At 44.9% G+C, this 14,567-nt stretch overlaps 1 pseudogene; it reads right to left on the bottom strand.

Annotated features, from left to right (window-relative positions):
• Positions 1-2,433: 2,433 nt before the first annotated feature.
• LOC143774847 (olfactory receptor 5G9-like) lies at positions 2,434-3,379 on the bottom strand (annotated as a pseudogene).
• Between the last annotated feature and the right edge of the window lie 11,188 nt (positions 3,380-14,567).

Here is a 14,567-nt window from a genome sequence, read left to right as displayed (position 1 = left end):
AGCGCACATAATGTGAACAACAGCCACCGACTTCCAGCAGCGGCTGGGCGATCACGGGTGCACAATACTTAGGAGTTATGAATATTCACCTCTCTCCACACCCATAGGCGTGGAATGGAGTGAGTATTCATTCCCTTAATGAGCAGGGACACGTGATTGCCTGGCAGCTGGAGCTACTGGCACAGAACAAGATACTGCAAGGGTGTGCAGGGACAGTAAGTAGAATGGTTTTTTTTTGCTTTTCTCATGGGGACCATGCATACAAGAATAGGGATGGGGAATCACGCATACAATGATAGGGATGAGGAACCATGCAGACCAGGATAGGGATGAGATGGCTATGCACACAAGCATTGGGATGAAGGGACCATGCATACAAGGATGGGGATGAAGAGACCATGCATACAAGGATGAGGATGAAGGGGCCATGCATTCCAGAATAGGGATGATGAGCCATGCAGACCAGGATAGGGATAAGGAACCTTGCATACAAGGATAGGAATGAGATGGCCATGCATACAAGGATGAGAATGTAGAGTCATGCATACCAGGATAGGCATGATGTGACAATGCATACCCACCTTATACTCGAGTCAATAAGTATTCCTATTTTTTTGTGGCAAAATTAGGTAGCTCATCTTATACTCGGGTTGGCTCATACACGAGTATATACGATACTCAAATTTATTTTTTGGGACACAGAGTCACTTTTAGGGTTCACTCACACTAGCGTATACAAAAATCGGTCCCATTCTCATCCAGGAGAGTGAGACAATTTTTTCTCATTTGTCATCCGTGTGTTGTCCGTGTACAATCTGTTTTTGTTCCGCAGCACTTTTAAATCTTTTACAGGACCATTTACAGTTTCCTATGGTGCAGAATTTCAAAGTATCCGTAAAAATCAGATGCCACATGGTGGTTTCAGCTGCTGTACATTATTAAACCCCATGCCGTGGTCCCAGAAGAAGGGATGTGATTTTTGCTCGTGAAGGCCTTTTCATGGCTTTGCCCATATGTTCTCAAAAAAAATCTCCCGCTATAATGGCATCGAAGATAAATGTAGGAATCATCAACAAAGAGGATAGACCTTTATCTCAGTCTCCTTTGCAATTTTGCTCTGCACCATGATGTCCTTGAGAGCAGTGCTATGAGCTCAGTGGAACACCTGGATATCTGGCCCATTATGCACATCTTGGACGTCATTTGTCGGCAATTGCAAAAGAAGCTGCCAGCAACAGATCTTGACCAAGTGCATTCAGTGTGGCAAAATATTCCCCAGACAACCATTAATAGCCTCATTGATAGTAGCTAAGGCTGCAAACGAGGGGATGTCTGTGTGTCGCTCATACTCCATACTGAATAAATCAAGATATTTTAAAAATTGTGTTTCCATTTTTTCATCATTTGCAGATTAGTAACGTGTCTATTCTTCCTGTGATTTCCATAATACCATGACTCTTCCTTCTTGGTGTTACAATTTTAATATATTGTGTTTGATACCATTACCTATAACTAGACACTAGTGTTGAGCGATACCGTCCGATACTTGAAAGTATCGGTATCGGAAAGTATCGGCCGATACCGGCAAAGTATCAGATCTAATCCGATACCCGATACCAATACAAGTCAATGGGACACCAAGTATCGGACGGTATCCTGTATGGTTCCCAGGGTCTGAAGGAGAGGAAACTCTCCTTCAGGCCCTGGGATCCATATCAATGTGTAAAATAAAGAATTAAAATAAAAAATAGGGATATACTCACCCTCTGACGCGCCCTGGACTTTACCGCCGTAACCGGGAGCCGTTGTACCTAAGAATGCGCGCTTGAAGGGCCTTAGATGACGTCACTGCGCTCTGATTGGTCCGTAGCGGTCGCGTGACCGCTACGCGACCAATCACAAAGCCGTGACGTCACCTAAGGTCTTTCAAGCGCTTGAAAGACCTTAGAGGACGTCCGCAGCTTCTGATTGGTCACGTAGTGGTCGCGTGACCGCTACGCGACCAATCACAAAGCCGTGACGTCACCTAAGGTGTTTCAAGCACTTGAAAGACCTTAGGTGACGTCACGGCTTTGTGCTTGGTCGCGTAGCGGTCACGCGACCGCTACGGACCAATCAGAGCACAGTGACGTCATCTAAGGCCCTTCAAGCGCGCATTCTTAGGTACAACGGCTCCCGGTTACGGCGGTAAAGTCCAGGGGCTGCCGGAGAGGTGAGTATATCCCTATTTTTTATTTTAATTCTTTCTTTTACACATTGATATTAATCCCGATACCGATTCCCGATACAACAAAAGTATCGGATCTCGGTATCGGAATTCCGATACCCGCAAGTATCGGCCGATACCCGATACTTGCGGTATCGGAATGCTCAACACTACTAGACACTATATACAATCCTTTAAAAATAAGTTTACTGAATTTTGAAAAAAGCCTAATTGTGTGATAAAAATTTAACAGCCAAAACATTTTTTACTGCTCTTTTAACTTCTGCATTTTTAAAGCTGTAGATGATAGGGTTCAATAATGGTGATGCCACGGTGTAAAATATGGAGAAAACCTTGTCAATACCATCTAAATTTAACCCTAAGCATGGACAAAAATAAATTCCGAATACAGTGCTATAGAAGGAGATAACAACGATAAGGTGGGAAGCGCAGGTGAAAAAATGCTTTGTGTCGTCCTTCTGTTGAATGAATTCCTAAAATATTATATATTATTAACACATAGGACATGAGAATGACAGTAAAGGAAACAACCCCCATTATGAGAGCCATCGAAAAGACAACAAGTTTTCGGAAGTGAGCGTAGACACATGTGAGCTTCAGAAGTGGGGGGATGTCACAGTAGAAGTGATTTATTTTAATTCAGCCACATAGAGGGAATTTAAAAATAGTAATGGTATGAGTGATAGAAGCCAAGAAGCTGCTAAAATAGGTTCCAGATACAAAAGCCCAGCACATAGACTTGTTCATAATGCTATGATAGGCAAGTGGTTGGCAAGTTGCTATGTAACGGTCATATGCCATAGAAGTGACCAAGAAGCTCTCAGATGTGGCAAACATAGCAAAAGCAAACATTTGAGTGGCACAACCCAAGGATGAAATAGACTTTGACTCGGAGGTAAAATCTGCCAGCATCTTGGGGGTAATAGTCGAAGAATAACATAGATCTACAAAAGACAAATGACTAAGGAAAAAATACATGGGAGTATGAAGATGATGGTTCATCACTATTAAGAGCATCAAACAAAGGTTACTCAAGAAGGAACAGGCATAAACAATTAAAAATAGAATAAATAATAGTAATTGAATGCCAGGGTTCTTGGTTAATCCTATCAAAATGAACTGAGTAAAAGCCATGTGGTTCACAATGTCCATTATGAATCTAAACAAGAATTAAAGAGAATTATAGTTCAACTCAGACATCTACGATCGACTCATTTTATTTTAGACCTGAAAATGTCATATAAAAATTAGTTTTTAATGATTTATCATATGTCTATATCATAGAGATGAGCAGATTGATCCATGGAGAATCGAGTTTGAGTCCAAATTTTCAGAAATTCACTGTTTGCACATTTTGAGATTCGATTTGCAGTTTGCAAAAACAAACTTGTGTAGCACCATTTCTCACATTGTGGAAGCTTAGGAAAGCTGACTAATGTCTTTTTGTGTGGCCAATGCCTGCAAATTTGACATCTTGTGGATTATCATACCTTGTATAGTGGTGGTCAGTACCTGAATCATCACAGATCCATGGTTCCCTGTGGAGCACATTTTGTACAGCTGTCCTTTTCCATCTCCAGAGTCACTAGGCAAGTCTGCCTTTCCTGTAGAGTGTAAGCTCTTATGCTCAGCGATGTGATCTCTCTTTTATAGAGTGTAAGCGCTTATAGTCAGTGAGGTCCTCTCTCTCCTGTAGAGTGTACGCTCTTATGGTCAGCGGGGTCCTCTCTCTCCTGTAGAGTGTAAGCTCTTATGCTCAGCGGGGTCATCTCTCTTTTATAGAGTGTAAGCGCTTATAGTCAGTGAGGTCCTCTCTCTCCTGTAGAGTGTACGCTCTTATGGTCAGCGGGGTCCTCTCTCTCCTGTAGAGTGTAAGCTCCTATGGCTAGAGGTGTCCTTTCTCTCTCTTGCATGTAGAATATAAGCTCTTATAATCAGCGTGGTCCTCTCTCTCTTTCTCGCTGTCCTTTACAGTGTATGTTCTTATGGTCAGTGGGTTCTTCTCTCTCTTTCTCTCTCTCCTGTGTATTTTCTGAGCAATTACAAATTTTCAGTGTTAGAGATTCATGCAAATTTATTCACTGCAAATCAAATTTTGGGGAAAAATTAAGGAAAACTGTGACTTTGAATTTCAAAAGATCTGCTTATCTCTAACATTTTATGATTGCTTCTTTAAAGTCATATGGTTGAATTTAGGATGTGATATGAGATCAAAGATTAGATGTAATAACTAGGGTTGAGCGACTTTTACTTTTTTAAGATCGAGTCGGGTTTCGCGAAACACGACTTTCTCAAAAGTCGAGTCGAGTGAAATCGTCCGATTATCGCGAAAAGTCGGGGATGAACGAAACACGAAACCCAATGCAAGTCAATGGGGAAGCATAGTCGGCAGTGAGTGGAGGCCAGGAAAACACCTACAGTGCCCATTTTAATGGCAAAAACATCCATTCTTGTTACTGAAGCTTGTCAATCTTAATTTACTACATCACGGCGGTGGAGCAGGGAGAGGTAAGTATTTCAACTTTGCAAGTGCTGTGATCCTGAGCAAGCAAGGGGGGCCCACTCGTTCGCAGTGGCACTGGCACAGGGCCCCTCAAAGTACGGCAGTGTGTTTGCACGGCGGGGGCGCCTCCCACCGGCAGCGACACTTTTGCGTACTATGAGGGGCCCTTTGCCAGTGATGTCGCCAACGAGTATGCCCCCACCTGATGAAGGAACCTGCACTTTCATCTGCACCTTCTGCTTTGTCCCCGTGTAAGGTGGTATAGTATGCGGGAAGGGGAACCTGACTTTCAGCATTGTCAGATTCTGGCTGTGTAGAGAGCAAGGGGAATGTAGTGGTCTGGGTCAATGTACCAGCAGACTCATCTAGCACTGGCTGGGCAATGGGCAGGATGAGGAGGAAATACAGATATAGGCCCAAATAATAAGGTGGGCTAAATGCAGTTCAAAATTGGTAACAGGACTAACCAGGCGGCATTGCTTTGTTCAGTGGAGGACAACTGTAATGAGAGGCTGACACAGTGAGTAGGCCCAAATAAGTAACTAGGCTAAATGCAGTTCAAAATTGGTAACAGGACTAACCAGGCGGCATTGCTTTGTTCAGTGGAGGACAACTGTAATGAGAGGCTGACACAGTGAGTAGGCCCAAATAAGTAACTAGGCTAAATGCAGTTCAAAATTGGTAACAGGACTAACCAGGCGGCATTGCTTTGTTCAGTGGAGGACAACTGTAATGAGAGGCTGACACAGTAAGTAGGCCCAAATAAGTAACTAGGCTAAAAGCAGTTCAAAATTGGTAACAGTAGTAAACAGGCGGCACTGCTTTGTTCAGTGGAGGAGAACAGCAAGGAGCGGCAGACACCGTTAGTAGGCCCCAACCAAACTAGTAGGCCAAATGCAGTTTAAAATTAGTAAATATAGGCCGAAAGCCTGAAGATTGAAGCTCAGCTTTGTTCAGAGGAGGAGAAAAGCAAGGAATGGCAGACATCATTAGTACGCCCAACCAAACTAGTATCCCAAATGCAGTTTCATATTAAAAATATAGGCCGAAAGCCAGAAGAGTGAAGCTCAGGAAAAAAAAACAGGAGAACACCAAGGAGTGGCAGACACCATTTGTATGCCCCAACCAAACTAGTAGGCCAAATGCAGTTAAGTATCTGATATAGGCCGAAAGCCTGAAGATTGAAGCTCAGCTTTGTTCAGTGGAGGAGAATACCAAGGAGCAGCAGACACCGTTAGTAGGCCCAACCAAACTAGTATCCCACATGCAGTTTCATATTAAAAATATAGGCCGAAAGCCTGTAGATTGAAGCTCAGCTTTGCTCAGTGGAGGAGAAAAGCAAGGAGCGTCAGACACCATTAGTAGGCCCCAACCAAACTAGTAGGCCAAATGCAGTTTAAAATTTGTAAATATAGGCCGAAAGCCTGAAGATTGAAGCTCAGCTTTCTTCAGTGGAGTAGAAAAGCAAGGAGCGGCAGACACCGTTAGTAGGCCCAACCAAATTAGTATCCTAAATGCAGTTTCATATTAAAAATATAGGCCGAAAGCCTGAAGATTGAAGCTCAGCTTTGTTCAGTGGAGGAGAAAAGCAAGGAGCAGCAGACATCGTTACTAGGGCTCAACCAAACAAGTAGCCCAAATGCAGTTTACAATTCCCTATAGGCCGAAAGCCTGAAGATTGAAGCTCAGCTATATTCAGTGGAGGAGAACACCAAGGAGCAGCAGACATCGTTACTAGGGCCCAACCAAACAAGTAGCCCAAATGCAGTTTAAAATTTCCTATAGGCCGAAAGCCTGAAGATTGAAGCTCAGCTATATTCAGTGGAGGAGAACACCAAGGAGCAGCAGACATCGTTACTAGGGCCCAACCAAAAAAGTAGCCCAAATGCAGTTTAAAATTTCCTATAGGCCGAAAGCCTGAAGATTGAAGCTCAGCTATATTCAGTGGAGGAGAACACCAAGGAGCAGCAGACATCGTTACTAGGGCCCAACCAAACAAGCAGCCCAAATGCAGTTTAAAATTTCCTATAGGCCGAAAGCCTGAAGATTGAAGCTCAGCTATATTCAGTGGAGGAGAACACCAAGGAACAGCAGACATCATTACTAGGGCCCAACTAAACAAGTAGCTCAAATGCAGTTTAAAATTCCCTATAGGCCGAAAGCCTGAAGATTGAAGCTCAGCTTTGTTCAGTGGAGGACAACACCAAGGAACGGCAGACACCGTTAGTAGGCCCAACCCATCTAGTAGCCCCAATGCAGTTTTCAAATTCCTATAGGCTGAAAACCTGAAAATTGAAGCTCTGCTTTTTTCAGAGGAGGACAGCTGTACTGAGTGGCGCAGACAGACACAGGTAGTAGGCCTTAAACCAAAAAGTTGGCTCAATGCAGTTTAAAAAAGGTTACAAGGGTACACAGGCAGCATTGGTGTGGTCAGCGGAGGACGATTGCAAGGAGGGACCGCAGACAGACTTACTAGGCCTAAAATTAAAAAGTAGGCTCTATGCAGGTTTAAATAGGTTACAGTTACAGGGGTACACAGGCAGCATTGGTGTGGTCAGCGGAGGACGATTGGAAGGAGTGGCACAGACTTACTAGGCCTAAAATAAAAAAGTAGGCTCTATGCAGGTTTAAATAGGTTACAGGGGTACACAGGCAGCATTGGTGTTGTCAGCGGAGGACAATTGGAAGGAGTGGCATAGACTTACTAGGCCTAAAATAAAAAAGTTGGCTCTATGAAGGTTTAAATAGGTTACAGGGGTACACAGGCAGCATTGGTGTGGTCAGCGGAGGACGATTGGAAGGAGGCACCGCAGACAGACTTACTAGGCCTAAAATTAAAAAGTAGGCTCTATGCAGGTTTAAATAGGTTACAGGGGTACACAGGCAGCATTGGTGTGGTCAGCGGAGGACGATTGCATCGAGGGGCAGACACAGTTAGTAGAGCCAAAAAAGTAATAGGCAAAATGCAGTTAAAAATAGGTTACAGGAGTACGCAGGCGGCCTAGCTTTGTTCAGTGGAGGACAACTGTAAGGAGTGTCTGACACAGTTATTAGGCCAAAATAATAAAGTGAGGTTAATGTCTGGCAAAAAAAATGTCACAAATAAACAGGTGGCACACCTTGGTACAGGGGTGGGCTCTTCTGCTGACTTGCAGACAGTGGTAGTTGGCGCAAAGTATTAACTGGTGTAAATGTAGGACAGGGCCCCTGAAAATTTTTACTAGTATCAATCATGTCAACAACTTGGTATTGGCAGTGCCATTGAAGGATTTAACAGCACAGACTAAACAGTGGTGGAGCAGTGAGAGGTAATTTTGTAAGTGGTAGAGCACTGTCTGTGCTGGGGGGACACTCTCTCGTGGGCGGCGGTACTGGCCCAGGGCCCCTCATGTTATGACGGTGTGTCTGACGTTGGGTGTGCACCACCACCGCCAGAGACACTTCATTGTACTATGAGGGACCCTGTGCCAGTGTCATCGCCCAAAAGTGGGCACACCCACCTGTTCAGCCAAACGGCACTCGCACGGGTGCTTGCGCCAAGTGGTGATCACAGCCCCATGGGGGAGTCAGCCCATTTAGGGACGTGTAAAAATGGCCTATGGTGGACATACAGCAGCTACAAATGGAGAAATTGGAGCAGTCAGTAAGACGAGTCCAAAAGCAAGACCTTTTTACAGGAAAGCTAGGAGTCAGCAGGGAAAGGTGGGGCAAAATAATTAGAAATCCATGATTGGTTCATTTTAACGAAGGTTAGATCATCAACATTTTGGGTAGCCAGACGAGTCCTTTTTTCAGTCAGTATTGAACCAGCAGCACTGAATACTCTTTCTGATAGCACACTAGCAGCTGGGCAAGCAAGCTCCTGTAAAGCATATTCTGCCAATTCGGGCCAGGTGTCTATTTTGGATGCCCAGTATTCAAATGGGAATGACGTGTGAGGGAGAACATCGATAAGGGAGGAAAAATAGTTAGTAACCATACTGGACAAATGTTGTCTCCTGTCACTTTGAATTGATGCTGCAGTACCTGTCGTGTCTGCGGTCATTGCGAAATCACTCCACAACCTGGTCATAAAACCCCTCTGTCCAACGCCACTTCTGATTTGTGCACCTCTAACACCTCTGCCATGTTGCCCCCTGCAGCTCGTGTGAGAACCATCACCGCCGCAGTGTGCTGGGAATGCCTGAACCAAGCGGTCTACAAGAGTTGCTTGTTTGGTAGCCAATATTTGCTCAAGGTTCTCATGTGGCATGATATTTTGCAATTTCCCTTTATAGCGTGGATCCAGGAGGCAGGCCAACCAGTAATCGTCATTGGTCATCATTTTGATAATGCAGGGGTCCCTTTTTAGGATACGCAAGGCATAATCCGCCATGTGGGCCAATGTTCCAGGTGTCAATTCACTGCTTGTGCTGGGTTGAGGAGCACTTTCTGGCAAATCAACATCACTTGTCTCCCTCAAAAACCCTGTACCTGACCTTGCAACGCCACCAGTTTCTATTGCCCCCTGAGAAGCTTCCTCCTCCCATAAATATTTATCCCCATCATCCTCCTCGTCCTCCTCCTCTTCGTCCACCACGTCGTCCAGGAGACTTCCCTGAGCAGACAATGGCTGACTGTCATCAAGGCTTCCTTCGCCCTAGGCTGCAGACGCCTGCTCCTTTATGTGCATCAAACTTTGCATCAGCAGATGCCTTAGGGGGATGCTCATGCTTATGATGGCGTTGTCTGCACTAATTAGGTGTGTGCATTCCTCAAAACACTGAAGGACTTGACACAGGTCTTGTAGCTTCTACCACTGCACACCTGACAACTCCATGTCTGCCATCTGTTGTGATCCGGTGACCTTGGAGCCGCATGAAAACTTTCTCTGGAGTCGGTGGAACCTGTACTGACCACAAATCCTGAACTAACAGCGCAACTAGAAGTAGCCGTGGGGTGTGCCTAACAAACCCTAGACACCTCGACACAGCCGGAGGACTAAATACCTCTATAGATGGAAATGGGAATGCTATCTTGCCTCAGAGCAGACCCCCAAAGGATAGGCAGCCGCCCACAAATAATGACTGTGAGTAGGAGAAGAATAGACACATGCAGGTAGAAAACAGGATTTAGCAAAAGAGACCACTCTAGCTAAATAGGAAAGGATAGGACAGATTACTAAGCGGTCAGTATTAAAACCCTTCCAAAAATATCCACAACAGATAATGCAAAAAGTTCCACAAATCTAACTAAAGACATGGAATGTATATCTGCCACTCCAGAGAATCCAGCAAGACTGAGAAAATACTGACACAATCTAAGCTGGACAAGAAAACACAAAGAATAGCACTGAATTGTGAAGCATACAGCACTTGTGTGCCACAAGAAAAAAAAACCAGACACTTATCTTTGCTGATTTGGCAGAAAGACAGGAGGAACCAGGCAGAGGTCCAACACCTCCCAACAACAATTGACAACTGGCAAGGACTAATGAATCCTGCACACCTAAATACCCCATCAGAACTACAATCAGCAGACACACCTGACCAGGACTGCAACCCAGGGACAACTGCATTACCACCTACTACCACCGGAGGGAACCCAAAAGCAGAATTCACAACAGTACCCTCCCCTTGAGGAGGGGTCACCGAACCCTCACCAGCACCCCCAGGCCGATTAGGACGAGCCAGATGAAAGGCACGAACCAGATCAGCAGCATGGACATCAGAAGCAAAAACCCAAGAATTATCCTCCTGGCCATAACCCTTCCATTTGACAAGGTACTGAAGCCTCCTCCTCGAAAAACGAGAATCCAAAATCTTCTCAACCACATACTCCAACTCCCCATCAACCAAAACAGGGGCCAGAGGATCAACAGAGGGAACAATGGGCACCACATATTTCCGCAATAAAGATCTATGGAAGACATTATGGATAGCAAAAGAGGCCGGAAGCGCCAATCGAAAAGACACCGGATTAATACTCTCAGAAATCCTATAAGGACCAATAAACCGAGGCTTAAACTTAGGGGAAGAGACCTTCATAGGAACATGACAGGAAGACAACCAAACCAAATCCCCAACCCGAAGCCGGGAACCAACACACCGACGACAGTTGGCAAAACGTTGAGCCTCCTCCTGAGACAACACCAAATTGTCCACCACATGAGCCCAAATCTGCTGCAACCTGTCAACCACAGAATCCACACCAGGACAGTCAGAAGGCTCAACCTGCCCAGAAGAAAAACGAGGATGAAAACCAAAATTACAAAAAAAAGGCGAAACCAAAGTAGCCGAACTAGCCCGATTATTAAGGGCAAACTCGGCCATTGGCAAAAAGGCCACCCAATCATCCTGATCGGCAGACACAAAGCATCTCAAATAAGTCTCCAAAGTCTGATTAGTTCGCTCGGTCTGGCCATTTGTCTGAAGATGAAATGCAGAAGAAAAAGACAAATCAATGCCCAGCCTAGCACAAAAGGCCCGCCAAAACCTAGAAACAAACTGGGAACCTCTGTCGGACACAATATTCTCCGGAATACCATGCAAATGAACCACATGCTGAAAAAACAATGGAACCAACTCTGAAGAGGAAGGCAATTTAGGCAAAGGCACCAAATGAACCATCTTAGAAAACCGGTCACAAACAACCCAGATAACCGACATCCTCTGGGAAACCGGAAGATCAGAAATAAAATCCATAAAAATATGCGTCCAGGGCCTCTCAGGGACTGGCAATGGCAAAAGTAACCCACTAGCACAGGAACAACAAGGCTTGGCCCGCGCACAAGTCCCACAGGACTGCACAAAAGAATGCACATCACGTGACAACGAAGGCCACCAAAAGGACCTACCAACCAAATCTCTGGTACCAAAAATACCAGGATGACCAGCCAACACAGAACAGTGAACCTCAGAAATCACTCTACTAGTCCATCTGTCAGGAACAAACAATTTCCCCACAGGACAGCAGTCAGGTCTATCAGCCTGAAATTCCTGAACAACCCGCCGTAAATCAGGGGAAATGGCAGAAAGGAACACCCCTTCTTTCAGAATGCCGACCGGTTCAAGGACCTCAGGAGAATCAGGCAAAAAACTCCTAGAAAGGGCATCAGCCTTAATATTCTTAGAACCCGGAAGATACGAAACCACAAAATCAAAACGGGAAAAAACAAGGACCATCGAGCCTGTCTAGGACTCAGCTGTTTGGCAGACTCGAGGTAAATCAAATTCTTATGATCGGTCAGGACCACAATACGGTGCTTAGCTCCCTCAAGCCAATGTCGCCACTCCTCAAACGCCCACTTCATAGCCAACAACTCCCGATTGCCGACATCATAATTGCGTTCAGCAGGCGAAAACTTGTGGGAGAAGAAGGCACACGGTTTCATCAAAGAACCAACAGAATCCCTCTGAGACAAAACGGCCCCTGCCCCAATCTCAGAAGCCTCAATCTCAACCTGAAACGGAAGAGAAACATCTGGTTGGCGCAACACCGGAGCAGAAGTAAATCGGCGTTTAAGCTCCTGAAAGGCAGAGACAGCCGCAGAGGACCAATTCGCCACATCAGCGCCTTTTTTCGTCAAATCAGTCAAGGGTTTAACCACGCTGGAGAAGTTAGCAATGAACTGGCGATAAAAATTTGCAAAACCCAAAAATTTCTGAAGGCTCTTCACGGATGTGGGTTGAATCCAATCATGAATGGCCTGAACCTTAACCGGATCCATCTCCATAGATGAGGGAGAAAAAATAAAGCCCAAAAAAGAAACCTTCTGTACCCCAAAGAGACACTTAGACCCCTTCACAAACAAAACATTGTCACGAAGGATCTGAAATACCATCCTGACCTGTTCCACATGAGACTGCCAATCATCGGAAAAAATCAAAATATCGTCCAAATATACAATCAAGAATTTATCAATATAAGTCCAGAAGATATCATGCATGAAGGATTGAAAAACAGATGGAGCGTTAGTGAGCCCGAATGGCATCACAAGGTATTCAAAATGGCCTTCGGGCATATTAAACGCAGTTTTCCATTCATCACCCTGCTTAATACGAACAAGATTATATGCCCCCCGAAGGTCAATCTTCGTAAACCAACTAGCCCCCTTAATCCTAGCAAACAAATCGGAAAGCAAAGGTAAAGGGTATTGAAACTTGATCGTGATCTTATTCAAGAGGCGATAATCAATACAAGGTCTCAAGGAGCCATCCTTCTTAGCAACAAAAAAAAAACCTGCTCCCAACGGTGAAGAAGATGGCTGAATATGCCCTTTCTCCAAAGACTCCTTAACATAACTCCGCATGGCGGTATGTTCAGGCACAAACAGGTTGAAAAGTCGGCCCTTAGGAAACTTACTGCCTGGAAGTCAATCGCACAATCACAGTCCCTGTGCGGTGGAAGGGAACTGGACTTGGGCTCATCGAATATACATCCTGAAAATCAGACGAAAACTCTGGAATTTCAGAAGAGGAAGAAGAGGAGATTGACATCAAAGGAACATCATTATGAACCCCCTGACAACCCCAACTAGTCACAGACATAGATTTCCAATCCAACACAGGATTATGTACCTGCAACCATGGGAAACCCAGCACGATAACATCATGCAAATTATGCAACACCAGAAATCGACAATCTTCCTGATGGGCTGGCGCCATGTGCATGGTCACCTGTGTCCAAAACTGGGGCTTATTTTTAGCCAAAGGTGTAGCATTAATCCCCCTTAAAGGAATAGGGTTCTGCAAAGGCTGCAAGGGAAAACCACAACGCCTGGCAAACTGAAAATCCATTAAGTTCAAGGCGGCGCCTGAATCCACAAACGCCATGACAGAAAATGATGACAATGAGCAGATCAAGGACACCGATAACAGAAATTTAGGTTGTACAGTACTGATAGTAAATGAACTAGCGATCCTTTTTGTCCACTTCGGGCAGACTGAAATGACACGAGAAGCGTCGCCAGAATAATAACACAACCTATTCTGGCATCTGAATCCTTGTCGTTCCGTTCTAGACAAAATCCTATCACACTGCATTGGCTCAGGACATTGCTCTAAGGACGACGCCACAGCGCACAGAGTTTGATGCTCCCGCAAACGCCGATCAATCTGAATGGCCAGAGACATAGAATCACTCAGACCGGAAGGCGTGGGAAACCCCACCATAACATCTTTAACGGATTCAGAAAGACCCTTTCTGAAAATTGCCGCCAAAGCATCATCATTCCATTTAGTCAACACAGACCATTTTCTAAATTTCTGACAATACAATTCTGCCGCCTCTTGACCCTGAGACAGGGCCAACAAGGTTTTCTCCGCTTGATCCACAGAATTCGGTTCATCATATAATAATCCTAAAGCCTGAAAAAAAGGAATCTACATTAAGCAAGGCCAGATTCCTAGATTCCAGGGATAATGCCCAATCCTGAGGATCGCCACGCAGCAGGGAGATGACAATTTTAACCTGCTGAATGGAATCACCGGAGGATCGCGGTCTCAGAGCAAAAAACAGTTTACAATTGTTTTTAAAACCCCAAAATTTGGATCTATCACCAAAAAACAAATCAGGAGTAGGAATCTTCAGCTCTAAAGCAGGAGTCTGAACAATATAATCAGAAATATCCTGTACCCTAGCAGCAAGCTGGTCTACACGAGAAGCTAATTCCTGAACATCCATGCTGGCACAAGACTCCTCAGCCACCCATAAATAAAGAGGGAAGAGAAGACAAAACAGACTGCAGAAAAAAAAATGGCTCAACACCTTTCTTCCCTTCTTCTGAGATGCATTTAACTCATTATTGGCCAGTTGTACTGTTGTGATCCGGTGACCTTGGAGCCACATGAAAACTTT

This window comes from Ranitomeya variabilis, chromosome 5 (assembly GCF_051348905.1).
Source record: "Ranitomeya variabilis isolate aRanVar5 chromosome 5, aRanVar5.hap1, whole genome shotgun sequence".
Lineage (NCBI taxonomy): Eukaryota > Metazoa > Chordata > Amphibia > Anura > Dendrobatidae > Ranitomeya > Ranitomeya variabilis.
The sequence above is the reverse complement of the archived record's forward strand: the minus strand, read 5'-3'. Positions and strand labels throughout refer to the sequence as shown.